Source organism: Rhineura floridana, chromosome 1, assembly GCF_030035675.1.
Source record: "Rhineura floridana isolate rRhiFlo1 chromosome 1, rRhiFlo1.hap2, whole genome shotgun sequence".
NCBI classification, from domain to species: Eukaryota; Metazoa; Chordata; class Lepidosauria; order Squamata; family Rhineuridae; genus Rhineura; species Rhineura floridana.
The window spans coordinates 227791725-227819037 of record NC_084480.1 but is presented as its reverse complement, the minus strand read 5'-3'; the positions used below and the strand labels follow the sequence as shown (position 1 = coordinate 227819037).

The following is a 27313-nucleotide window of genomic DNA, read 5'->3' as shown; positions in this document are numbered from 1 at the left end:
AAGTTCATAGCAATCTCAACAACAAAAATGAAAACCATTAAGTAGATGGGCCAGAATGCTTTTCAACATTCAGGTCTCAGCCAGTGATATCTTTCAGTTTGTGGAAAGTCAAAGCAGAAAAAGTACTCTGAGAAACAATTCAACTTGGGAAAAGAATAGAGGCAAATGAACAGAAGATCATTTTGTAGAGCAGACAACTTAGCTGAGAGTTCTGGTTAAGGGTGCTAATCTGATTAAGGCATATTATTGATCTATAAATCTCCCTATATCCAGTTCAATCATTCCATTATCACAAGGATTTACGCTTGCCTAATTGAACATTCCCCCTACCCCGTGCCCTCCTTAAGTGTGCTCTGGAGGACTAGGAGAACCACCTAGAAAAGATATAGAGATGCACAGGGGGAGGAGAGGGGGAGAACATTTTGTTGCAGAAGCAGAAATCCCTGATGGAATGTTCATGTACCATTACTTTGGATATAACCCATAGAATCCAGTGGTTGATAAGATCTTCAAAATGTGTAATAAATCACTTCATTGGCCAGACTGCAATACAGTATTAACACAACCTATGAACTTTCTTTCTCACAGCTACAAAAACTCATTGAATGCAGCCACTTGAAAACAGACAAGATTTATGAGATATGATTTGTCATTGTTCAGTCAAGAAAGATCAGCTCCCTTATCTATCTGTCCAATAAAAAGATATTTCAACTGCTTCTTAACTCTTCTATGGCAATCTATCTATATGGCACATTGAGTGTACCTAAGACTCATAAGGATGAGAAAACAGAGAATGTGGGTTGTATTCAATGCAGTGCTAAGGTGAATATTCTGTCAATGCAAGGGTTTCTCCATGTGCAATGGAACATTCTCCCCCTCTCCCTTCACACTCCTGCTAAAGCTGTTGAGCGCTTCCCTAACCCTTCAAAGCAGATCTGGGGATGACACAGGGCAAGTGCAGGGAAAGGAGAAGTGGGAAAATCCTGTTGCACTAACAATAATCCTTGCACTATCACTATTATTTTGTTGAATATTCCCTCTGTTTCCACCATCTTCATTATAATTTTTTTAAAGCCCATACTGACTCCTTGCAGTGCTAGTCCAACTTTTCAATAGGACAAAAGTTTGGTCAAATTTGCAGAAGGCATCAATGAAAGAGAAGACAAAGATTCGTACGCATTTTGGAGGTAGGTGCAAATTCCAGTGTTGGGGAGAAATTTCACCAGCACAACCTCTAGCTCTTCCATACTATGGTCACTATTGTAACAGCTTAGAATTCTCTAAAATGACAGCAGCTGGAGGTGGGGGATTTTCCCCAATAATGTTTTGCAGAACAGTGCTATGTCATGATAGAGTTGTCCTGGGACATTCTAGGGAATTATATAGTGTCTGGCACCAACCAGAAGCCAGAGCATGTCAGTGTCATGTCGCATCATCCCTTAAAGTTTCCCAGCTCCCCAAGTAGTAGCTGAAACATCCTCTCTTTCAAGTCCTACAAATGGGAAATTTTCACTCAGCTCTACTTCCTTGATCCTCACAGCCCATGTAAGTATAAAAGGAGACTCTCCCAAGAGAACTTTTGTCCATGAGTCCTCAAGCCCAAGAACCTTAACAGGTAAGTGTGGAGGGAAAAAAACTTTTCACCCTCAAAGTGATGTTTTGGGGTGACTATTTATTTATTTATTTACCGCCCTGTAGCCGAAGCTCTCTGGGTGGTTTACAGCCATTAAAAACATTAAAAACAAATATACAAATTTAAAAACACAATTTAAACATTTAAAAACAATTTAAAAACACATGCTAAAATGCCTAGGAGAAGAGGAAAGTTGTGACCTGGCACCGAAAAGATAACAGTGTTGACGCCAGGCACACCTTGTCAGAGAGATCATTCCATAATTTGGGGGCCACCACTGAGAAGGCCCTATCCCTTGTTGCCAGACTCCCAGCTTCCCTCAGAGTAGGCACATGGAGGAGGGCCTTGGATGTTGAGCGCAGTGTACGGGTGGGTTCATGTCGGGAGAGGTGTTCCATCAGGTATTGTGTTCCTAAGCCGTGTAAGGCTTTATAGGTTAAACCAACACCTTGAATTGAGCTCGGAAACATACAGGCAGCCAATGCAAGTGGGCCAGAATCGGTTATATATGTTTGAACTATCTGGTCCCTGTTACCAATCTGGCTGCTGCATTTTGCACAAGCTGCAGCTTCTGAACAGTCTTCAAAGACAGCCCCACATAGAGCACATTGCAGTAATCTAACTTGGAGGTTACCAGAGCATGGACAACTGAAGCCAGGTTATCCCTGTTCAGACAGGGGCGTAGTTGGGCCACCAACCGAAGTTGGTAGAAGGCACTCCATGCCATCGAGGCTACCTGAGCCTCAAGTGACAGAGATGGTTCTAGGAGAACACCCAAACTATGAACCTGCTCCTTCAGGGGGAGTGCAACCCCATCCAGGACACGTTGAACATCCACCATCCGGTCAGAAGAACCACCCACTAGCAGCATCTCAGTCTTGTCTGGATTGAGCCTCAGTTTATTAGTCCTCATACAGTCCATTGTTGCAGCCAGGCACTGGTTCAGCACATTAACAACCCCACCTAAAGAAGATGAAAAGGAGAAATAGAGCTGAGTGTCATCAGCATACTGATGGCAACGCACTCCAAAGCTCCGGATGACCACACCCAAAGGTTTCATGTAAATGTTGAACAGCATGGGGGACAGAACTGACCCTTGAGAAACCCCATACTGGAGAGTCCAGGGTGCTGAGCAATGGTCCCCAAGCACCACCTTCTAGAGGCGACCTGCCAAGTAGGATCGGAACCACTGCCATGCAGTCCCTCCCACTCCCAACTCAGCCAGTCTTCCCAGAAGGATATCATGGTCAATGGTATCGAAAGCTGCTGAGAGATCAAGGAGAATCAACAGAGTCACACTCCCCAGTCTCTCTCCCGACAGGTCATCATACAGGGTGACCAAGGCTGTTTCCATGCCAAAACCAAGCCTGAAACCTGACTGAAATGGATCCAGATAATCGATCTCATCCAAGAGTGTCTGGAGCTGGCCTGCCACCACTCGTTCAAGGACCTTGCCCAGGAATAGAACATTTGCTACTAAGATTTTCTGGGTCCAAGGAGGATCTCTTCAGCAGTGGTCTCACTACCGCCTCTTTCAGGCAGCCAGGGACCACCCCCTCTTGCAGAGAGGCATTAATCACCTCCCTGGCCCAGACGGCTGTTCCATCCCTGCTAGCTTTTATTAGCCAAGAAGGGCAAGGATCCAGCACAGAAGTGGTTGCACAAACCTGTCCAAGCACCTTGTCAACGTCCTCAAGTTGTACCAACTGAAACTCATCCAAGAAATTGGGACAAGGCTGTGCTCTGGATACCCTGCTTGATTCACCTGCTATAACACTGGAGTCTAAGTCCTGGGGAATGCTAAAAAAATTATCCTGGAAGTGCCTAGCAAATTCATTACAGTGGGCTTCAGTTGGTTCTACCATGTCCCTGGGGCCAGAGTGTAATAGCCCCCGGACAATTCTGAAGAGCTCCGCTGGGCGGCAGATTGATGATTTGATAGTGGCAGCAAAATATTGTTTTTTTGCTGCCCTTACTGCCCCTAAATACAGCTTACCATAGGCACTTACCAGTGTGTAACTGCATCCACCAGGAGTTCATCTCCATCTGCACTCAAGCTGTCTCCTATATTGTTTCATCGCTCTCAGCTCTGGGGTATACCATGGAGCCGTATGAGCTCTACACAGGAGAGGGTGCCAGAAGCAATCATATCAACTGCCCGGGTCATTTCTGTATTCCACAGTTCAACCAGGGTTTCGACAGGAGCTCCAGCCCTATCGGCTGGAAAACTCCCGAGAGCCCTTTGGAAACCATCCAGATCCATTAATCTCTGGGGGAGGACCAACTTAATAGGTCCCCCACCCTTGCAGAGGGGAAAAGTCTAAACTTCAGCAAGCAGTGATCTGTCCATGACAGAGGGACTGATGTAAGGCTCCCCACATTCAGATCACCATCTCCATGTCCATTTGCAAAAACCAAATCTACAGTATGTCCTGCTATGTGTTGGGCCAATGGCATACTGGGACAGTTCCATGGTTGTCACGGAAACCATGAAATCCTGAACCACCCCAGATACGTTGGCCTCGGCATGGATGTTGACATCCCCCAGAACCAACAGTTTGGGGGATCTCAACAGTACACCCAAGACCACCTCTGTCAGCTCAGCTAGGGAGTGTGTTGGGCAGTGGAGTGGGCGGTATACCAACAGAATCTCCAGTCTGTCCCGCTGACCCAACACAAGGTGCAAACACTCCAGACCAGTAGTTTCATGGGCAGGGTGCCTGCAGAGGGAGATGGAGCTCCTATAGACCACAGCAACCCCCCCTCCCCAACCCTCAGGTCTACCCTGATGCTGAACCAGGTACCCTGGCTGACATAGCTGGGAGAGACTGACTCCTCCCTGCTCACTCACCCAGGTCTTGGTTATACATGCCAGATCAGCTGCCTCATCCACAATTAAATCATAAATGAGGGAGATCTTATTATGCACTGATTTGGCGTTTGGGAGCAGCATCCGAAGGTCTGAGAGCTGGCTGATAGGGCAACCAACAAACCTGGGGAGGACCCAAACAAGGCACAGTCATTGCCACATTCCCCTTATCTGGCAAGTCCTCCTCACAATGTCACATCTCCCTCTACCCATCACTACACTAATTGGGGGGCCTTCAAGTCTCCCTGCTTGGCTTTGAGTCCTCTCTCCCAGGCACATGACTCAAGACCCGCAAGTCCCACAAAAAGCCAGGGGATCTACAAAGCAGGAGCCACCTCAGCCAGCCAGCTTATGTATCCCCTCCAGGGAAGGGACAGGTGGACAAAATCAGCAACAGCTGGCTGAGTACCTGGGGGCCTGGTCCTGCAAGGCGTGGCAACCTGCAGCACAGAAGTCCAACAGAGAGAGGGCAGTAGTGGTAGCCAAGCAGCAGCAGCAGCAAGCAAGCAAGCAAGCAAGCAAGCAGGCAGGCAGCAATGTTTTGGGGTAATATGCAACATACTTTACTTGTACCATCCCTTGACTTACATGGACTCTGTAAATTGTGACTTATTTTAAATAGCATTTCAACTGAATTAAAATGCAACAAAATTCAAAATGCAGAGATCTCCTTGTATACAGAGTAAACCAATCCCACCTTAGTTTCATGGTCAGCTCAGGTCAAAAGCTAAGAAAATCCTGCTCAGTCCTGGCAGGCAGTTGACTGGCTATTCACACGGCACAGTAACTTCGAAGACTGAGTGGATAGGTGTCAAGTTAATGAAGAACTGTCCAGGGAAGCAAGATTTACAGCTTTAAATAGCTGGCCCATCTCCACTTGGCTCACCTACATGACTCATGCAAGATGGTTAATACAGAATATGACTTTTCATCTCTCCCAGGCTCAGGACAGGCATCCACAAAGCTGTGGCAGAGGGAGGGATGTTATGCCATAACAGCATGTAAACTTTTGCCAGTGATGATAGTTTTATTTCAGTGGATCTGCTGAAGGGAGTATTGCATTACAAACACTAGAAGCTTCTAATGCTGTTGGTGCAGAGTAATGCAATGTGTTCAGTTCCTGAGTTCCAGTGATATGATTACTGTGTTTTTATTTATCTGGCTTTCACTTTAGTAATTTTGTATTATTGCTGTTATATTTTGGTTGGGGTTTTTAATACATATTTTATATCCTTTTGTTATCTTCTTAGAATGTTGTAGAAGCAGAACAGCAAAATATAAATGTTTTAAAATGGGGGAAAAACCAGGATGGGAAGCATAAACAGTTTAAAGTTGGATCTGTGGTACTGTCCCATGAACGCTCCCCAAAAAACCTACCTGGAATCATTGGACCAGTTATGCTCTCTCCAAACTGTAGACTCTTCCCTTCATAGCCCCCCTGCAGAAACCTGCAATGCCAAGACTGCTTGCTTGCAATGCTGGTACAGGAGGCAGGACCAAAATCCTATTTTCTGAACATTCAACTACTACTATGTGCTAATAACCAAGGCTGAAATTCTAACTTACCTGAGACTAACCCCACTGAATTCAGCAAGATTTACTTCTGAGAAGACTGTCCTGTAATTCACTTATTGTGTAGACAGACCCATGAATTGTCAATTATTGGAAATTAATATAAACTGTTGATCCCTTGGAAAGAATCCACTTGACAAAATTCAAATGCTATTCCATTGAATGGGACTGACTGGGAGTGAATGGCTAATGGATTGTGCAATATCATTTCATCCTAATTTTAGCAATGTTGTGATGTAATTTTTGTGGTGTATCGAGAATGCTGATGGAGCCCACACATATTAGGATCTACTCAGTAGGACCAAGAGAAATGTTAAGTATGCTATCTGAATGTCTAGTGGGAGCAATGGCTGTGCTAGTAGCTGGCCTGGCTGGCATGGATCTTGATCCTCTACCAGGACACGTCTGGATTGGCTGCTTAGGGACTACTGTATCAATCAGATTCTGATTCTAACTATGAAAACTTACTAAAAATCTAAATCAACTTGGAAGGGGGAAGTATTATTTGACAACCATTTAGTCAAAGACAAAGTCCATCCAATGAGCTCAGGAAAAAGGGGCAAATATCCACAGATTAATCTAGAAAGCATGACTGACCTGTTTGGGATGCTCGAATGCAAGGTTGAGAGAGGACTGCTTTAGTACACAGATGATTTCCCGTGGAAATCTGCTAGTTCAGACTGAGAAATAATTACATGCAACTACAAAACATAATTTCTTCATCCAGTTGCACGTATGCTTAATCAGATTGACTAAAACAGATATTTGCAGTAAATTGTCTTTGGATGCTGTCCTTGAAAGCCAATCAAGTGAGAAGTAAAATAAGCATCATACTGAAATAATGAATTGTTCAAGACAATGTGGGTTGCAAGACCTGGAAAATGTGAATAAATAATAAAGTTAATCAAGATTTTATTACATTAGATCCATTTTTCTTTCCAACCTTTTTAAATTTGCAAAGTTGGAATAAAAAATATAAGGAAAGCCAGGACATTAGACAGTGGTTCTTCCTGAAGCTGTTATGAGAAACTGACAAGATTAAATTGACAATTGATGATTAATTCAATATAAGTATTTTATATAGCTTTTATTTGTACCTAATAATGACTAGTGCCTGTCTTAGCTCCATTTTGTGACTCATGAATCGTAAGACCTATTACAAGAACTTGGAGGTCACATCAGGGTACATGCAGTGGTTTAATATGTTCTTACAAGTCTAGAGCACCTATTTCCTTACAGCACCCCCTGCCCTCCAGCTGGTTTTCATTCTTTGGCACATATATGGAAGAACACATTAGCAAGGTGGTTAGATACCCTTTTGTGCAGTCAAAGGTACAGTTGAGCCCCACTATCAGTACCAGACCAAATTTCAACTCTGTGTTTTATGAAGAAATTGCATTAAAATAAAATGCAGAATAGAAAAGATTCTGATGCTGGACAGCCTCTAGATTTTTAATAAATGTGACACTTAATAGCAGCTGGGGTTGCATTTGATCATTTACACTAATTGTAGGGAAAATAATGTTGTCAGCTCCAGGGTTGGCATATCTTTTTGGCCTTTGGGGGTGTATCAGGGGGACAAGAGGGTATTGCTCTGGTGGATCCAAGGCATTCTCCAACATGGCCCATTTTTGGACCCACCACCAGTAGAGCACCACCAGCAATGCATCAGTGGTGGGAATACCTTTCTGCAGCACTGTGGAAACCTTCACCTGTGGACCTCCTCTGCACCAGTAGAGAGGAAAGTCTATATCATCTAAGAGCTCCTTAGCTGCCCTCCCCATGAGTTTAGGATTGATTCCTAAGTCACTGTTATTCATGTTACTTATTAATCAAAGTGGCATATGACACAAAACACTACTAACAATTAAATGCACAGAATTTCACAATAGTAAAAGTGCCATAAATATTCCATGCTTCGGGAGTGTTATCCTTAATATATTTTTATGCTTTACTGCCTTTTAGACCTTTGTTTGTGTTGATGTTATTGATATTATTTTTGTTGATAGTTATTTGTATATATTAATCATGATGGTAAAGTGACCTGAATATTTTATAGAAAGGGAGAATACAAAAGGTTGATGATAATAAAATTAATAAAAGCCTTTAAAACTATTAGAAAGAACTAAAAAGCATTGTCTGCTTGGACTAGTACCAGTTCTTCTGTATCTGTCAGGCAAAGCTCCCTGCTCCTCTTCCTGCAGTCCTTTAACTGCAGATGCAGGCAAGTTAACTTGAGATTTTCTGCATGCAGTCTCTACCACTGAAAGATGACTTTTCCCCAGAATGTCAGTACTCAACACAGTAGTGCATAAAGTCTCGTGCTCTCTTCAGCTATTGCTTATATGTCATAGGAGATGCTTCTCTGTACCATTCTGGTGATGGGAAATCTACACCACATGGCAGTTGATCAAACAATGGTCCCTATCCTTGCCAGCATTGTCCAAGTGTCATGCTGGCTTGGGAAGGAGCCATGTAGCTCCTCCCACATGACCAAGATCTTTGACTGTTATATTCCAGGGAATATTTGAGGGACACAGGGAAAACATGTAAGTCTTAGTAGCTGAACAGTTTCAGTAGTAGATTAGAAAATATAGAATACTGATGTAGAAATCAAAGCTCTTCCACATCATGAACAGAGTTTTCCTTTCTTTTAAACAATTATATTATATTCACGAAAAATGTCCAAAGTCTGCTAAGGAAAGTCACACTGGGAATCATGCTCATGTTCACACATTACTATGACTGATGCCATTTTTTCAAAGCTTAAGCAGACAGTGTTAGAGCTAGTCTGCCAATGAATGAATCTAGCCCCGAGGAACATCACCTCATAAAATTTAACTCTTGCTTTCTGTGCTAGATTAATTCTGGTGTTTGCTTGAATGCATGTTCCAACTGGTGGCAAAACTCAGGCATTTCTCAATGGAGAACACTAAATAAATGGGGAAGCTTTAAGATGCTAGACCAATTTGTTAAGCAAAGGTGATTTGTTTTAGTGCATTTAGTGCATTGGGAACAGTTCTTGTCCTTTCTCCATCCCTCTTCCTCCTCTCAAATGAACATCCCTGTTGTTCATGATTCTGAGATGTGAGTTAAGGATGGGTAAGACATTCAGCAAAAAGCAAGAAGTGGCAGAGGCTGAAAGCTTTGCAGAATGTATTTCTCTTTCTTTTCCAATTGGTGTTGGAGGTTCAGTTAATTATTCCACTTTTGTTGCTCTTGGACTACAGAACCCAAAGAGTTCCACAAAAAGTCCTAGTGGCGATCTTCTATAACAGAAGATTGGTGGATCATAAGTAAAGTAGGGGTAGGAAGCAGAATAAATGACAAAACCAGGTGATGAGTCCAGTGACAAAAGGAGTCTGAACTCTTGTAGAATCATAGAATCATAGAGTTGGAAGGGACCTTGTAGGCCATCGAGTCCAACCCCCTGCTCACAGCAGGAAATCCACAGCTAGAGCATCTCCCGCAGATAGCTGTCCAGCCTCTGCTTGAAGACATCCAGCGAAGGGGATCCCACCACCTCCCTAGGCAGTCGGTTCCATTGCCGAACTGCCCTTACTGTCAAGAAGTTCCTTCTAATGTCCAATCTGAATCTACGCTCCTGCAACTTAAAACCATTAAACCTAGTCCTACCCTCTGGGGCAGCAGAGAACAAATCTGTACCCTCCTCTATGTGACAGCCCTTCAGGTACTTAAAGAGTGCAATCATGTCACCCCTCAGCCTTCTCTTCACCAGACTGAACATGCCAAGTTCCTTCAACCTTTCCTCATAAGATTTGTTCTCCATACTGGCTATCATCCTCGTCGCCCTCTTCTGAACCCGCTCCAACTTGTCTATATCTTTCTTACAATGAGGCGCCCAGAACTGAACGCAGTATTCCAGATGAGGCCTGACTAATGCAGAATATAGTGGGACTATTACTTCCCTCGACCTGGAAACTATAGCTCTGTTTATGCAGCCCAAAACCGCGTTTGCCTTTTTTGCCACAGCATCACACTGCTGGGTCATGTTCAACTTGCGATCCACTACAATTCCAAGGTCCTTCTCACACGCACTACTGCTAAGCTGGGTATTTCCCATCCTGTACCCGTGCATTTTGTTTTTGTGGCCTAAATGCAGAATCTTGCATTTGTCTTTACTGAATTTCATTTTATTAATTTCAGCCCAATTTTCTAGTCTATCCAGGTCCCTTTGGATTTTATTCCTGTCTTCCATTGTGTTAGCTATCCCTCCCAGTTTCGTATCATCCGCAAATTTCATAAGGCTTCCCTCCACCCTGTCATCTAAGTCATTGATAAAAATGTTGAAGAATATCGGCCCCAGAACAGAACCCTTGTAGTAATAGCCCCATCCAGTATACTATGAAGTAGTAGTATATTGGTGCTCTGAGGATCTTCAAGGTGGTGGAGGTGGTGGATAAACATACTGTGAATATAGCATGGGAATAGAAATGAATGTGGAGGGAGGAACACGGTGCAAATTAAATGTGAAAGGAGAAAGAACATAAGAAAAGCCTGCTGGATCAGGCCAGTGGCCCATCTAGTCCAGCATCCTGTTCTCACAGTGGCCAACCAGGGGCCTGTGAGAACAGGATGCTGGACTAGATGGGCCACTGGCCTGATCCAGCAGGCTCTTCTTATGTTCTTATGTTCTTTCTCCTTTCACATTTAATTTGCACCCTGTTCCTCCCTCCACAAGGAAGAAGAAATGACAGGACATTAGTGAAAATACTTTGAGATATGTGGAAGCAAGAGAAAAATGTAAAGCCTTCTCTACTTAGAGTTTCTGGATCAGTAAATTGTGCCTAAAATGGGAAGGATGAGTTATGATACCTTCTGAGCCACTTTCTGTACTTAGCTGAGGAAAGCTGAACTCCCTGCCAGAAGAAAATCACTGCAGCAAAGAATTTAGCAATTTCCAAATATGGATTAGATATCAATAGAAGTAATTGCCAGCTAGTTATTTATTTATTTATCAAGCTTTATATATCACTTGATCACAATAAAACCTCAAAGCACTTATGTCAATCTCTGCCGCCATTTGTCACAATTTTGTGACTGGATCCACCTTTGTACAACCTTTTTGTAACTCTTGGACCTATGTAATTTTCAGCCCCTCTCAAGGCCCTGCATTAGCCATATGATCAGAAAATGAAGTCCAACCTGCATCAAGGTAGTGGTGGAAATTTATAATTAAAACAAAATAGAAATAAAGACTTTCCACTGACTGCATTAGTTTCAGTGACTGTGTGAAAGACCAGCAAAAGTTCCCCAGAATTAAACTTGGGTAGCTCTGAATACCATAAAATGAGAAGGGTTACTTACAGCATGTGCGCATGATATGAAATTCTAGGCCGTAATTTCATGCCACTGCATTATACATTTTATATTATTTTTTGAAAATTGTGATTATTTGCTGATCAGTAGCGAACTACACTGGGTCCCTGCTAGTTTTAGAAAATGTCTCCCTTTTCCAAGGGTCATAATTCTTCTGTGTTTTTTCTTGGAATACTCTTTAGGGACCCATCTCAAAGGTATTTACTAGTGCTGTGTTGCATTTTTGCACATTTTTGAGGTAAAAGCGGGGTTTTGAGGAGTACAAAAAGCCCCTTAAAAACTGTTTCCCCCCTCTATGCCTATTTGCAGCTCCTATTTACTACTGCTTTCACATCAGTTTTAAAGCTCTCTTATCTGCATTCTGCTACAGCCAGTCAACTATGAATGACTGGAAGGATGAGTATATCATGTGTTACAATCTAGGAGCCCAAGGTTCAAAAACAACACTTTGACTAAAAGTTCAGGGAGAACAGGTAGCCTAGCAAAAGATAGATGAACTACTCAGCTGAAGCACGAACAGTGTTAACAATGTGTGGTTGGGAATCCCATATGTGCATCTACCACCCATGTGTTTTCTAAACACACTTTCAAAAAGGCAGAATTTTTTACTGAAGTGCTGTCCCTCCTATAGCTAGAAATATGCACCCATATCAAACTATTGAAAATGGAGATATTTATTAGAAAGAATAAAAGGTATTTTTTAACAAAACACTTATTAAGGCTTGGCATCATATACATATACAGTCACAGCTGCACATAAAACGATATTCTGCTACTACCACACTCCAAAACTAAGAGTTTCTACACTACGAAGGATGAAGTAGCAATGGAAGATAGAGATAGGTGCAAAGTTACCTCTCCTGGCACTGGCTAAAGCACTCCTCAATCTGCGTGTTTAGAGGAGGATTTATTTATTTATTTATTTATTTTATTTAATTTATATACCGCCCTAAGCCCAAAGGCTCTCTGGGCGGTGTACATAAAAGATAAAACAGGCACAGTGTATAAGTACAATAAATACAATAAATCAAGAACCAAAAACAAACAATAAAAGAACCAAACAACGTCCAAAATACAAGATAATAGTGAAATACTGTTAAAATACACTTTAAAATGTATCACAGGATCACAGGCATAGACCCTTCACCAAGCCTTTGGCCAAGGCTTTAGACCAAGAGTAATGTTAAACTCTTCTCTTAAATATATATGTAAATATATATTCACGGAAGTGTATATCTAAGGTAGGGGGTAGGTGATGTCTGGGAGAAGACCCTATGACGTAAGGGTGAGGAAGAAGGGGTGGGGATCCTGGTGATGTAATGAGAAGGGGTTTTGGTAAGGTGAGGTGAGGGATGGAATGGGATGGGACCATGCATAAAGGGGTAGTGTTTGCCTACTTGGAGTGTCATCAAGAAAACATATTGCCTAAATGGCTCTCCTAAATAGATCACCTAGTGAGGACAGTTACTGTGGCATGTGGCTACCTTACATGTGAGCAAACAAGCTGGGGTAATATTCTATATGGTTTGTATCTGCATTTCTATTGGACAGCTCTTATCCCACTTCCTCTTTACTGGAACTGGGAAATGGACAACATCCATAACTGTTTTGGAAAGCAATCTGAGTTTTAATGGAAGTGAGGGATTTCCGCCCTTTTTGTGACTCACATGGAGCCACATAGCTTTGAATGCACTTGAGAGATCAAGCTCTTTTGCAAGTAAGTGAGTTAGAGGGCTCGGCTCACGTCCTATCAGGTTCAAAGGGGATGGTACCTGCGGGCTTGTAAGGCAGGCAGGCTGGACGAAACACAACCTGGTTAACTGGCTCCTATTATATGCAGCCAGGGGAGGGAGAAAAAGCTGCCGCTGCTAGTGGCAGCAGCAGCTTCTCCTGGAGGATGGGACAGGGTTGCAGAGTCACAAGTTGCACACTGAGAACAAGTAGCCTGAGCACAAGATACTGGCCAACAGGATATCAATGGAACAGGCCAACTTGCTGGTAGAGAGAAACAGCATAGCCCCTGGTTGGCTGCAACAACCCCAGGCTCCAGTTCTGAATGTTCAGCATGGAACTCAGCAAATTCATGTGCGGCAGGAAAGATCCAGCATTCAGGATGGTTCCCAGGCTTATAAAATGTGGTTCCTAAATGCCATCTTTGGGATCCCCGGGAACCCACTTTTTTGTGAGACTTTGGGGAGATTTCTGTGTGTTTGGGCTCTGGGTGAGAGCCAGGATGGATGGGTGGAGTCCTGTGTCAGAGCCAGGAGACTGAGAGATGTTGAGTGGGGAAGTATGAAGGAATTTGTGTCGGTATTTATTAATTAATAATTTGTATTATGTATATATTATTTGTATTATGGTTTTATTGTGCATTTTTATCATACTTGTCGTTATTTTACTTTTCTGAACACCATTTAGAGATCTTTTTATATATTAAGTGGTATAGAAATAGTCTAAATAAATAAATTTCTACTTGGTGGAAAGAATCTGTCTCCGGAGTCTGATACAGGGGTTTTTAGTTTCCCAGACCCGCATATGGTGACCTCTTGCTTGCCAATTATTTGCCCCATTATCATCATTGCAGCCCAGACCTTGCCAGCAAGAAGGTCAGTTATCAAGGAAAAAATAAAGCAGAAAATGGGGGGGCAGGGAGTTTTACCCATCACTACTTAGGCCAACTTTTGGTTCACTTCTGAAGACAAAATGAAGCCTCACAGCAAAAGCCTCATAATAGCCTTTATATATTTATTTGATTAATATTATGCATTTCCATTTACCAGAGAGCTCTCAAGGCCATCAAATAACATTCAGAAAACAACAAAGCAACCAACAATTAAACAATAAAGAAAATTTTAAAAACCCAAAATTAATTAAAACATCATTCTGCTTAAAAACCCAACGTTAATAGAAAGCTCATGAGATGACATAGCCATCTTCAACAGCCTGTTAAATACTTCTGTTCATCTACACCATTCTCTTTAAGGAAAAATTCACAACATAAAAAAGACAACTTTTGCTGAACCATGTTTTGGTGATGAGAAATACATTTTCCACAGGTATAAAGAAAAGCATGCTTAATTTCTGTTCATGTAAATCAAGTAAATTATGCACAAACAATGCAGATTGAGAGTAGTGAAAGGTACATATTTCCACTAGGGTTGCCAGGTTTCCGGTTTCACCCGGAGACTCTAGTTTTTCGGGGGTTCTCTCCAGGACTCCAGGTGAGTCATCCCAATCTCCAGACTCTTGGCTTTCATTTTTTTTTAAAAAAAAATCTAGGTGGTCTGGTTCAAGAGATATACACCAAAATGTCAGCCACCCCCCAACTTCTGATTGTAGCCAGCTGCACTAATCCCTGCTCTTTCAGGTTTTAAACAAATAAGTGAAGTCAGTGTTGAATCTTAAATCCTATATTCACTTTTCTGAGACTAAAGTTGCAATCCTAATCCCACATACATGGGAGTAAACCCCACTGAATTCAGTAGGACTTACTTTTGACTAGACATGGTAAGCACTGTGCTGTAAATCAATTGGACTTTTGAGTGAAAATAGCAAAGGATTGTGTTGTAAATCCTTCTCTCCCCTCCAATCCTTTTTTTTAGCAATTAGGCAGAGCTTACTTAGGTGTCACTGCTTTTATTTGGTAGGAAACGAATACTGATTTTTAAAGAATATATATTCTGCAGTGACCAACTGCTTTTGACAATAAACTATTATAGGGGTGTATGTATTTTTACATCTCTAGCTCGTGTGTGTGGAATCTTTCCAACAATCCTGTGAGGTAGGGTTGCCACTTGGAAACTGAGGCAGTTCACAAGAAGAAATAAATCCATTTAAAATTCAATAACCATAAAGCAAGTATAAAACACTTGCAAAACAGCTTAAAGTGGCAAGAAAGTGACATGATTCTGAATTTTGGGTTAGGTGAGTGCTTATCACTTGAGGTTGCTGTCCTTTACATACTTACCTGTTTGAGTAAGCCCCACTGAATGCATTGGGACTTGCTTCTGAGTAAGCATGCATAAGATTGTACTATTAATATCTTTATAGGTTGTGTAAATAATAAACATGTTTATATTTGACATGCATGCTTATATAAATATTTATTCACACTATATCTTAATATGTATTTTACACTATGGGTGTACATTATTATTTCCTCTATATTTTAAGTGTGCCCTTCTTCTTTGGGCTGGTCATAGTCCCCTTCTGTTGATTTCACCCTGAGGGACAGATTAGACTGAAAGATAATGAGTAGCCCATGATCACCCAGTAAATTTTGTAGATATTTCCATATTTAAAAAATAATTAAAATTATTTATTTGCAGGCAAAGTTTATGAAGTAATGCAGATCCACATAATACATTTAAAGCACATCCAACTCACATTTAAAGTGCATGACTTCCCCCCAAATAATCCAGGGAAGTGTTGTTTCCCTCTCACATAGTTCCCACCACCCTTAATAAACTACAGCTCCCATGATTCTGTGGTGGGATTAATGTGCTTCAAACATGTGTTGAATGTGCTCTAAATGCATAGTGTGGATCTGCCCTAGGTATGCTGTGCATTCATTAGTGAACTGAAAAGAACAATTTTAACAAGATACTTTTTTAAACAGAAGAAGGGCTGTAGTTCAGTGGTAGGGCACATGCTTTGCATGCAAAGGTCCAAAATTCAGTGTCTGGAAAAGACTATTGCCTGGATCCTGGAGACCCAATGATGTCATCAGTCCATGTCATCAGTACTGAGCTAGATGGTACCAATTCTCCTGACTCGCTATAATTTAGATTCCTTTGTTCCTAAAAGTGGAAACATCTCCAAGGGCCACAGTGACTCCAAAATGTATTTATGTATTTTTTACAACATCTATATACCACTTTATTGTAAAACAAACAAACACCTTAAAGCGGTTTACAGAAGGAATTAAAACAATAAAATTATTGGCAAAAACAGACAGGTATTTAAAGACATTCAAAATAATAAAACCAACAATGAGCTAAAAACAGGTTAAAATTATAATAGCTTCTACGTGCCTTGGTAAGCTTGCCTAAAAAATGGCTTTAGCAGGTGCCAAAAAGAGTACAATGAAGGCGCCTGCCCAATGTCAATAGGCAGGGAATTCCAAAGTGTAGGTGCTGCCACACTATAGGATCGATTAATTACAAGAGCAGAACAAGTACTATGTGGCACCTGTAACATGGAAAGCCCTAGGGCTTACCCCTGACATCACTAGGGCCCGCCCCTGTGACATATTAGGGCCCGCCCCTGAAATCCCAGAGTTTGGAATGTTTCTGACCTGGCAAACCTAGCATTCATGAGTAGCATGACGCTTACCAAAATATAATATAGTAAGATAAGAATGTTAATTATTGTCATTGTTCACAGAATGAATGATATCTTCTGTCTTAGGAAAACTACGGTTAAACTTAGACTTGAAAGGAAACATGCCAAAGATTATTTCATATAGTATTCACAAATCATCTTTCTTGATCATATCAGGATTCAATGTCCAAATCTTCTGTGAAATGTTTAGATAAATTGCCCGACTGCCAATGTTCTTGTGGATGGTAAGCCTCTGGAAAATAGAATGTATCTAAGGATGAGAGCAAACATCATGATTGCAAAAAAGATACAATCAAAGTTCACTCTCATACACAGATTAACATTTATCTTGTTAAGCGCAACCATAAGATGGGTCTGTGTCACTGGCTGCCGGTGAGGAGCAGGGTTGGGAATGTTTACAACATGATGCCCAGTCTCCAAAAGGTAAGAACTGCTAAATGTTACTCTGTGTGTAGGTATATTTCTAGAATATAGATGGGCTAATAGACACAATTGAAATGAAGGGGCTGAGAGCTATGATACAGTGCCTTAGCATGACAATCATAAATAGGAATGACTTGATTCTTCTGGTCTGTTCCTTCATTGTTCTGTGTGTTTCCTCTGTCCTTTGTTCAAGTCCTCCTGAATTCTGCTTTAAGTAAAAATGTTGAGAGTATTGCATTTTGGAACAGGAAATAGTGAAACAGTGGTTACATGGGCTCAGCTCCACCCCCTTAAACACACTGATGATGTGCTATGTTGGTTGCATGTCGGCTTATTGTTTGCCCAATAGCAGTAAAAGGGAATTCACATACTGGGATGTGTGGCTTCACTTGCTGTTGTTCCCAAGCTACTGCCTGTGAAGGTAGACCAAACCATGTGTGTTTTCTTTCTGTCAGTTATTACTAACTGGAATTGTGTTGGCTGTCAAAGTGAGTTAATAGTAGTCCACAGGATAGGCAGGGGAGAAGAGAGAATATTCTTAACTCTTACTCATTTCTCAAATCTCTCTTTGCAGTGAAGAGTCAAGTCTGTAAAGAAATTTAGAGCAGCCATGTTAAAAGGCAGGTGCATGGCATTCCAGGCAGGGGGTTGCCAACCGTGTTTTGATATGGATATCTTTGCAGAGGATCCCTAGTCACGCCTTATCAACAGCACAATCCTAACCATATCTACTCAGAAGAAAGTTCTATGGGGCTTAGTCCCTTAGTAACTGTGTTTAGAATTACAGCCTTTAGGGGCCATCCATCTTTACTCCTGAGTGTTCCCATCTAACATCTCCACAACATTAAGCTCCTTTATTCCTACAATGGCCTTCTGGTGACTGACCTGGCCTGAGGGCACTTAAACCCTTCTTGCCAGAAGCAAGTAGGCTATTAAATGTTCCTTACCCAGGCTCCCAAAGCAGATGAGAAGGAATGATCCTGTCTCTTCAACTGGACCTGGGAACACTATCTTTCAGCTAAGACTTCTATCTTAATTTCCAATCAGGGAACTTTTTTGTTTGAACGGTATGCTCCAAGCAACTGTTCTTGATTCTTAATGTATCATGTGTCATCACATCACCAGGGCCCGCCCTTGAAATCTTAGGGTTTGGGATGCTTCTGACCTGGCAACCCTAATTTTGGCTCAAAGAAGTATATCCCATTAAAGCTACATTATTATTATTATTATTATTATTATTATTTATATCCCACCCTTCCAGCAGGAGCCGAGGGCGGCAAATTTTATCTGTCTTGTGGCTCTCAAAGTAAATCCTAAGCAGTGTAACATTCAGGGACAGGCAACAAGTTTAAGATTAAGAGCAATATTACAGAAAATTCAAATTCATAAAGCCCAGATAACATTTTTTCTACCAACCATCACTAGTCCTCACCAGCATTCACTTCAAATTCCTTATTATTGTAGGCCCAATGGCATATTGAATACTATGTAAGTGTCCACAGTGATCTGGCCCTTTCAGGACAAAACTGTTTCAAAACCCTGGAATTATCTACTTGCTCTGTCTGTAGCTCACCTTCAGTGTTGTTATGTGCCTTCAAGTCATTTACAATTTATGGCAACCCTATGAATCAGTGACCTCCAATAGCATCTCTTATGAACTACCCTGTTCAGATCTTGTAAGTTAAACTCTGTGGCTTCCCTTACGGAATCAATCCATCTCTTGTTCGGCCTTCCTCTTTTTCTACTCCCTGCTGTTTTTCCCAGCATTATTGCCTTTTCACTATGTGTCCAAAATATGATAACCTCAGTTTCATCATTTTAGCTTCTCATGATAGTTCTAGTTTACTTTGTTCTAACACCCAATTATTTGTCTTTTTTGCAGTCCATGGTATGTGCAAAGCGCTCCTCCACCACATTTCAAATGAGTTGATTTTTCTCTTATCCACTTTTTTCACTGTCCAACTTTCACATCCACACATAGAGATCAGGAATACCATGATCTCAATGATCTTGACTGTAGAGTTCAGTGATAAATCTTCCTTTTCTAAATCCAGCTTGGACATCTGGCATTTCTCTCTCCATATATTCTTTGGAATTGGGATATATATTGAACACTTCCAGTGTGTGGGCCATTGTTTAGTTTTCCATATTTGTTGACAAATTTTTGTCAAAATGTGGACAGATTCAGTCTCAGTAACTTGTAGCAACTCTATTGGTATGCCATCTGTTCCTGGGGATTTGTTTCTTCCAAGTATTTTAAGAGTAGTTTTCAACTCACATTCTAAAATTTCTGGTTCTTCGTCATACAGTTCCTCCATGAATGAATCTGTCATCCTTACATCTCTTTTATAGAGTTCTTCAGTGAATTGCTTCCATCTTCCTTTTATTTCATCTCGGTCAGTCAGTGTGTTTCCTGTTGATTATTCAGCATCCCTACTCTTGGTTTAAATTTCCCTTTCATTTCTCTCATCTTTTGGAATAGGGTTCTTGTTCTTCCCTTTTTTGTCCTCTTCTATTTCTATACAATAACTTTTGTAACACTTCTCTTTGTCCCTACGTACTAGTCTCTATATTATTGCATTTAGGGTTCTGGATGTGATTCTATCTCCTTTTGCTTTTGCTTTCCTTCTCTCTTTAACCATTTTAAGAGTTTCTTCAGTCATCCATTGAGGTCTTTCTTTTTTACTAGAGGTATTGTCTTTTTGCATTCTTCCCTGATAATGTCTCTGACTTCAACCCATAGTTCTTCTGGTTCCCTATCAACTGAGTTTAAAGCCTCAAATCTGTTCCTTATTTCTCTTTATATTCTTCTGGGATGTTATTTAAATGGTTTTTTGGCATTATGATTGCTTTGTTGTTCTTCTTTAGCTTTACTCTGATTTTCGATACAATCAGTTCATGATCTGTACCACAGTCTGCCCCTGGTCTTGTTTTCGCAGAAAGTATGGAACTTCTCCATCTTCTGCTACCAATTATATAATCAATTTGATTCCCTTATTGACTGTTTGGTGATGTCCACATGTACAGTTATCTTTTTGGTTGCTCAAAAAATGTTTTTACAAGTAACAAATTATTGGCTTCACAGAATTCAATAAGTCTTTCTCCTGCTTCATTTCTATCTCCTAAGCCCCATTTCCCCACAATTCCTAGTTCTTCTCTGTTCCCTACTTTTGCATTCCAGTCCCCCAGGATTATCAGAGCATCTTATTTTAATGTGTGATCAATTTCTTCCTGTACTTCTGCGTAAAATCTCTCCAATTCCTCTTCTTCTGTATTTGCCATTGGAGCATAGACTTGGATGATGGTTATGATGGTTATGATAATAGGTTTCCATTTTAATCTCATTGATATAACTCGGTCAGACCTTGCATTATACCTCCTAATTGCTTTTGCTACATCACTTCTCATTATTAAAGCAACCACGTTTCTTCTTAATTTCTCATTTCCTGCATAAAATATTTTGTAGTTGTCTGATTGAAAATGTCCCATTCCTGTCAATTTTAATTCACTCAGGCCAAGTATTGTAATGTTGGTGTGTTCCATTTCTTGCTTGACAATTTCTAACTTTTCCCTGGTTCATGCTTCTCACATTCCATGTTCCTATTGTGTGCATTGTACATCTCCGGACTCTCCTTTCGCATCTGGGCTTCCATTCAGCTTTAACCCATTGGCATCATTAGTCACAGCACTACTCAGTGGATAACTGAGAATTTTTTATATTTTTATTTTTATTTGAACTATGTTCTGCTGATTTTTTTTCAAATAAGGAAAAGTTATCTTAAGAAATTTCTTCTGATTTGAAAGGGTGATGTACACATTGACAGTTTTCTAAACTGCTGCGTGTCACATGGGTAGTAGGCAGTGTAAGACTCATAGACTATATCTCACTGAACAAGGCTCTCTTACACAGTCCTACACTTCTACCATGTTACAACCATGGGCCAATTTAATGCCTTAGCAGACTAGTTCTACTATAGCTCCTATAACCTGATGATGCTATCATGGCATTCTGATTAACAACAACAACTTTAATTTGTTAATTGCCTAATTATACAATAAAGTATCAAGGCAAGTTACAGTAAAAGGAGTACAGTGAACCATTTACATAAGAAATTACATTAAGAAATTTATTTACATAAAAAATATGTTGGTCTTACACATAAGAACATAAGAGTCCTACTGGATCTGACCAAAGGCCTATCTGATGTTTCATGTCTTGTCATCACTACTTGTGTAAGTTCTTCAGACTTCTTTCCTCAAAAAGTCAGTTGAGGCACAGATAAATCTGTCTTACATCTTCTGCAGCCAAGACATCTACTTTTCTATAGACATAGGACATTATTCAAAATAAGCTACATTATTCAAAGACACAAAGGAAAATGACACGTGCAATTGGGATTGTTGACATTTTCACAGCAGCATTTCCACCTGGAAAAGAGACAAGCCACTTTTATAAATAAACTACATTTTCAGTAATAAGGATGAGCAAATCCCCACATTTTGTGAATTTGTTCTGCCCTGTTTTCCTCCTGATTTGTGGTTTAATAGGGAATTTTTAAAAACCCTCTGTAATCAGAACAAGGCATGTCTCAGCTTTCCATTTCTTCAGTTCATTTTCATCTCCTCCCCCACGTTACTAGTGTGCATATGTGTATTGGTAAAACACTGCAAAAAACTATGTTGATGAAATTGTATTTACGATCACATAAAAACTGTGCAGTGTTCTACTGACACACCATATGAAAAGAAGCCTTTATGAAACTACGAACAATCCAATCAAGATTGCTTTTTGTGGTATCCAATCAATGTGCATATGCAAATATGGGAGGGGTGGAGGGAGAAGATGAAGTAACTGAAGCAAATTGTGCATGCACAGCGCTCCGTACAAACTTCAGAATGAAAAAATGAAACAATGCATTGTTTTTACTCTAGAAACATCATCAGTAATTCATAACTCAAATCTGGAAGGAGAATTTGGAAGCATCACTGTTCAATAGCAAGAAAAGCTGTTCCAAAAAAAAATCATACTACACATGCATTGATAAAACATCGAAGAAAACCTGGACTGCATGTGTGGCTCTTCTCTGTGCATATAGATGTAGATTCTCTCATTGAGGCCCAGTAATCACTCATTTGCCATAAGATATATAATCATCTATATACCATCCTGATCCTAATCATTCACATGAGAGTCTCTGCTTGCAGGGTTGACACAATATACATGAATTTCAGCATACTGTTATGTTTTATTAGACTAACACAAAAATCAGTACGCTTACTCATCCTAACTTATTTATTTATTATTTGATTTATTGTTATGTATTTGTTAATTGTTTATTTATTAAATTTATATCCTGCTCTTCCTCCCAGGAGGAACCTAGGGCGGTAATTAATGCAACAAGTACAGGAACACTGTCCATCATACTTTCAGTAACATTTTACCAAAAGGAAGAAAATGCTTCTAGACATATCTGTATTCTTGAAATCATATCAGGATAACAGAAGCTCTACAAGAAGCGTTACATTCAATTGTATTTAGTAATCTCCTGATAATTTTCAGTTTGGTATCAGATAAACAGTAGTTGTAGAAGACTTAAGTATGTATTAATAGTTACCTTTTACTGGCAGTTACCTTTTACTGGCAACTGCTGGCAAACAACCAAAAAACTCAAAACTATTTTAATAATTTTCTCTAGTGGTCGAAGTATAAAAAAAGCATTGTGATTTCAAGTCATGCCACTGCAGTCCTGGATGGATGTTATAAGAAGGTGCCATTTGAATGTAGATTATGTATCTGTGGCCAACATGAAGTGGAAGACTTCATTACATGCTAATGTGCCCTCTGTTAAAGGGACCCAAGAGAGTGATACTTGAAACCCTTCCTAACTTATGTTGTTTTCATATTAACAACATGGATTGGAGAGAGCCTGGCACATATCTTGAACAAAAAACAGTTTCCAGTCCTCTGCAGAACCACTGAGAAAAGTAGATGCCCCAGAAAGAAAAACACTACAAATCTTTTCTATCTCACTCAATTCATGAAAGAGTGAATGAATGAAAGAATGAAATGAAAGAGGTCAACAGAAGTTCAGTGAAAGCTGCAATCATATGCATAGTTGCTTGAGAGTAAGCACAACTGAGCTCTATGGGACTTACTTCCCAGTATGCATGTAAAGGATTTCCATTAAGATGTTTTCTCAGCTCCACTCTTTACTTGCTCTCTTCTATAAAAGATGGAAAGAACAAAATCTTGGAAAGAAGCATCTTGTCTGAAGACTTTTTGACAGTTACATACTGTCACTTGGCATAGCAGTAGGTATTGTTCCTTCTTTTTTATCATCTGAGCAATAAAGCCAGTTTTGGATGGAAATATCTTGGATTGCACTACCAGTTCAGTTCCAAATCTCTGAGTGTCCTTGAAAGTACTGGCCTAATTACAAAATTATTCTATGTATATTTCCAATCTGTTGCTTTGGTTCTCAAAGTCTTTCATGCATCTTTAAGAGAGGCATTTTCTGGGAGTATTTAAGCAGAGACTGAATGGCCATCTGTCAGGGGTCTTGCCACTGTAGTTGCATCCTGCATTGTAAATCATGCATTGAGAGGGACGTCAGACTAGATGGCCTCTAAAGACCCTTTTGACTCTGTGATTCTGTGAGGAGAGGGCTTCATACTTAATAAGATGCCAGTATTTATTTTCTCACTTTATATTACTAATTACAATGTATCATGTACTGTAGTGTATGTCTGTAAAATATCAGCAGTTAAATGGCCCAATTCAGGCATAACACTAAACAGTAATTTAGCACTGTGGGGAATAATTTGCTAAAGCCTCAGGTGTGATGACCCCCTCCTTCCCTCTCCTCCTGTAGTTTGTCCAGATACTGTAGTTAGTTTAAACTTGGGTGGAAACCCTTTTTTCCCCAGCCAAAGGGCTGCATTCCCTTCCAGGGGCTTTATATCAGTGATGGGCAGAGCCAGAAATAAAACTCATTAAGGTCAGGTCCCAAAGTAGGCAGAGTAATGGATATGTCTCTTTCCACTGGGCAGTAGGCCGCATTACAAAAGTCAGAGTTTTCTACACAGACTCACACCTCTCTATCGGATCTTACATCCAGGCACGTAAAAGGCATTATCACAGTTCCAGGACACATTCCAGCCAGACAAAAGCCCTGGAGAAAGCAGAGCAGTGAGGGGTGTTGGGAGAGTCCTGACAGTCAGATAGAGGTCTGGAGGGCTGCATAAACCCAATAAACTGTGATTTGCAGAAACAAGCCAAGATCAGAAACCGCTGTTTGATCTCAACATGCTTGCATAAGCCACAGTTTAAATTAAACAGAGTTTGGCCTGATGCAGACATAACAAGCTGTGCTTAGTTTAAACCAGGAAGCTGATGCTTCAAATGCCCTCCTCGCTGTTGTACTGGAGAAATGGAGGGAAGAGCTCACCCTTGAGGCTTGACCAGGCTTGTTTGCTTAACTTTAAAACTAAAGTTTAGCCTTATGTCTTAATTGGATGACAAAGTAAGTCGTGCTTGAACTCATAGATTTCAAAGGACATGAGTGTGTCTAACTCCATGTTGGGCTGCATCTCCAATGTAAAATAAAGTAGAACATAAACAAAACCAGTGAATTAGAACAGAAGTTATTGTTCAAACTTATCTATGAAACCTTGTGACCAGCATACTGATGATAATTTAAGGAAAATACTTTTCAGCAGATGGTGTTATTTAATGAATAAGTAAATTGTCATAAAGCTACTAATGAAGCTTGACATCCTCTGACAAGGTTAAACAATGTTACATTGCTGATTAGCCACTTCCATGCAGGTAAATCTATTAATTTTTTGCTGAATGTTAGAAGCCATTTAGCTGTGATGGTTCAGAGATTGACCTGTGATCTTGATAGCCCCTTCAGAGCTCCTCTAAAAATTCAAAGACTGCTCAGCTAAGAGTGAAAAAACTACAATATTTCAAACCAGCATTACAGCTTCCGCACTGGGACCTTAATACCTTTCACATGCAATTCAAGCTACTTGTTATGAGTCTGACTATAAGAATGGTTTGGGCCCAGTAAAAATGAGTGAGGGAAGAATTTTGTCCCTTATATTCCACAGTGGTCCCCAAGATCTATAAAGAGTACTTTGTTAATTTATTAAGAGGAGCAGAATACAAAATCTGTGTGACAGAAATCTACATGCAGTTTTTGTAACTTTCTGAACACCAACGTGCTGTGCTTTCTGTATATCAAATATGTGATACTTGAACCTGTCTCAAATGACGTCCCATAATGGCATACTAATATTGCACCTTGTAGTTTGTTCACCCATACTCATTCCTTTTCATCTTTAAGATATAATCATCTCAGTGGCGTCACTAGAGTTGGTGTCACCCGGTGCAGCCCACACCTGTCGCACCGCACTAGTGACGCCCCTGCCTGGTTCCTCACTATGATACACTCATGGATTTGGCTAGTCCAGTGGCTTTTCTTCTTCAAGCCCTTGGACATTGCCGTGTGTGGGGGTCGGGGGAAGGGATGGGCTGTCCCCCCCTTTATTCCCCCCTCACTCTCTCTTTTGCCTTGGGGTGTCCTTGGAGTTTCCTTTTAGCTGGTGGTAAGGAAAAAGGGAAGGAGGGGGAGGCTCTGAGAGGGGCGGGTGAGGGCTGCTCCTGCTGTTACTGCTCCTCTTCCCTGAACTGGGGGAGAGAAGGGAGGATGAAGAGGGGATGAGGAATGAGGGAAGGTGGGAGGGGAGGAAGGAAGGAAGGGTGACTCTTTCCCCCTCTCCGTTTCTCTAGCTGCGTGTGCGGTGTGAGCTGCTAGCCATGGCAGATGCAGCAGCAGCCAGGATTCTGTCGAGTGTGTGTGTGTGTGAGAGAGAGAGAGAGAGAGGGAAAGAGAGAGAGAATACTAGTTGTACAGTAACTGGATGAAAGGGGGAGAGAAGGGGGAGGGCAGGCTGTGTATGCTGGAGTAGGAGGAGGAAGCGAGGTGGGGATATGTCTGTCTGGTTCACACACTCGCTCTCCTCCAAGCCTGACCCGGTAGTGGACCAAGAGGGAGGCTGGATTGCCTGGCAAAGCAGCAGCAGCAGCAGCAGGGAAGAGAGAAGGCGGCCAGCGGCCAGAGGTGGGTGGGGAGGAAGGAGAAGGACCCGCTGCTGCGGCGCCGAGGCAGGTACTGAAAGCACCACTGGGCTAGGCTAAAACCATCTCTCCGCCCGCCCGCCGTCCCCTCAGGCTCTGGCATGTGCGCTCTCCTCCAGACTAGGCGTGCTAGCCAACAGCGAGGTAAGCAAGCCGCCGTGCCACACCTTTCACGTGTTAGCGCGGGGCGGGAGCAGGGCAGCTCTCCGCCTGTTAGCTTCCTGCTCTTCCCCTGCACCTTCCACGGCTGCGCAGGCTTCCTCTCTTCCCCCACGCGCCGCTGTTGCCGCCAGTACCACCTTCCACATGTTAGCGCAGGCAGGGCAGCTCTCGCCTGCCTGCCCTGCTTCCTGGCGGTGCCTGGGGGGTGGCTCTGGGTGTCACCCCCATCTCGTGGTGTCACCTGGTGCGGCTCGCACCTGCCGCACCGCCCTAGTGACGCCCCTGAATCATCTGCCTGTCTATAGACAGAGAGGTAGATCCAGGCTTGCTGTTCTTTCAGGGTAGAGACACACTTACTGTTCTGCCAGTTCCAGTGCATTTCCATCTCTCTTTCTGAAAATGAGGGCACAAAATGCTAGTCAAACCCCACCCCTTTTTACTGTAAAACCTCATGGGATCAGCTTGAGTGATTTTTTTAAAAAAAATAGCTTCAAAGAGATTTCACAAATGATCAGCAGAACAACGCATTCCTACTCCAGATGTGGCCAATGGAAGCGCTTTGCTGTAAGCAACTAGTATAGTCACAGCCTTATTTGCAGAAAGTACTGAGAAGCTCCCACTGGAGGAAAGAGGGGAGAGTGTTTTCTTCCCAATACTCCCTTCTCCCTGAACCCACACACCACTTCCCACACTGTTTTGCAGATTCTCTCAAATCTCCATGGCATATTTTTGGGAGGTACAGGAGCTGCAGGAGAAGTGCGGAATCAGTGAAAATAATCTCCTCCTTCCTCCAGTATGACCCTGAGGACAAAGTTCCAATACAGAT

At 41.4% G+C, this 27313-nt stretch overlaps 1 long non-coding RNA gene across 1 annotated transcript; it reads right to left on the bottom strand.

The window, feature by feature from the left end:
* Positions 1-21328: 21328 nt before the first annotated feature.
* Positions 21329-26889, bottom strand: LOC133368370 (uncharacterized). The gene is made up of 3 exons (XR_009758627.1): positions 26845-26889; positions 23337-23404; positions 21329-21608 (listed from the first exon to the last, which is right to left on the bottom strand). It is a non-coding gene; the product is annotated as an uncharacterized LOC133368370 (long non-coding RNA).
* Positions 26890-27313: the final 424 nt, after the last annotated feature.